The sequence below is a fragment of the Propithecus coquereli genome, unplaced genomic scaffold (genome assembly GCF_000956105.1).
Source record: "Propithecus coquereli isolate 6110/MARCELLA unplaced genomic scaffold, Pcoq_1.0 Scaffold4, whole genome shotgun sequence".
Classification (NCBI taxonomy): Eukaryota; Metazoa; Chordata; class Mammalia; order Primates; family Indriidae; genus Propithecus; species Propithecus coquereli.
In genome coordinates this window covers 497,309-499,166 of record NW_012149729.1, presented here as the reverse complement: position 1 = coordinate 499,166, position 1,858 = coordinate 497,309, and positions in this window count along the sequence as shown.

The window sequence follows — 1,858 nt, the reverse complement described above, 5'->3', positions numbered from 1 at the left end:
ATCATGTCAGACTTGCTCATTTTTTATTCCTAGAGCATTTTTAGTACCTGCTATAGAGTAGGTGCTCAATAAACCATTGCTGAATAAATTATTGAATTAAAAATACAAAAGTTAGTCATTACATATGAATTTAAATTCTCTTTGAGTAGAATTGGCTTCAAAGCTTTCTCTGGGTTCTTTTTTAGATTGTTTAAGAATGGCAGCAGGCAAATTTAGTATAGTGTCAGCCCTAGGTCCTTTTTCCTTTCTACCCTATGTCCTTTTGAGCTTCCTTTCCCCTTCATCTGTCAGTGTAGGTGTTTAGAGAATGCAGCTTGGGATCCAGACTGCCTGAGTCCAAATCCTGGCTCTACTACTGCAGCCTTGGGAAAGATCATTTGATCTCCTGTGTCCTAGTTATGGCATATATAAAAATGGAGATAATAGTGCCTATCTCCTTGGGTTGCTGTAAGAATTACATAAGCTGATACACGTCATGCTTAGAAGACGAACAGTGAACTCTCAACAATGTCAGTAATTATCAATCATTCCTAACTACACTTTACCCATGAGGCTTCATATCCTCTTTATATTTTGGATCTTCGACCTCTATACCGGGCTGCATTCCTTCCCACCAGCATTTATACTTGCACAAATCTCTCAATTTAGAGTAAAGAAATTCTTCCTTGACTCCACATCCGTATTTAGGTACAGGGAAGTCTTTTTTCACCACTTTATAGTCTAACTTTTCAAACAAGTCATTTATGCCATTGTCTCCACTTAGATTGCACTCCTCAATGTATTTTAATCTAATACCCTCCCATCCCTGCCTACACTTTGCCTTTCTAAATATCCTGAAATACAATGGTCACTGATTCTGTTCTAAGCTGAATTTGATGATATTGAACACGTGCTCCTCCTCCTCCTCTCTTCTTGTTGTGGTCAGAAGTTTGTGTCCCTCAGACTCCATATTTCATGAATGGGGTTGGTGCTCTTACAAAAGAGGCTTAAGAGAGCTTGTTTGTCTCTTCCACCACATGAGGACACAGGAGAAGGTGCCATCTATAAATCAGGAAATGGGCCCTTAGCAGACACCGAATCTGCTAGTGCCTTGATATTGAACTTTCAAGCTTGCAAAACTGTGAACAATAAGTTTCTGGTATTTTTTAAGCTACCCAGTTTATGGTATTTTGTTACAGTAGCCCAGATGAACTAAGACACTTCTGTTGTCAGTGAGATCACATTCTCTGTGGCTCTTGCCAATCTAACTGTATTTATTCCTGTTTCTCTTGCAGGCTGCTTCTTCTTCTCACTGACTTGCAAAAGTCCTCAAGGCTCTGAGTCTACACTCACTGACATTGATTCCAGGAGACTCAAAATGTCACTGTGGCCCTCTAGTCAAAGTAAGGGCTCATGAAGGTCAGGTGATCAATGGAGTTTTAGCCAAGGTCAATCTCACAGTGGGTCCCAGACTCATTCTGTAGTTATTTCCTCAGTTCCAGAATACATAATGGGCATAGACATACTTGTCAGCTGGCAGAATCCCCACATTGGTTCCCTGACCTGTGGAGTGAGTGCTGTTGTGGTGGGAAAGGCTGATTGGAAGTCATTAGAACTGCATTTACTTAGGAGAGTAGTGAATCGAAAGCAATACCACATCCCTGGAGGGATTGCAAGATTTAGTGCCATTATCAAGAACTTGAAAGATGCGAGGTTGGTGATTCCCACCAAATCCCCATTCAACTCTTCTATTTGGCCTGTGTAAAAGACAGATGGAGCTTGGTGAATGACAGTGAATTATCATAAACTCAGCCAAGTGGTGACTCCAATTGCAGCTGCTATACCAGATGTGGTTTCATTGCTTAAGCAAATTAAAACA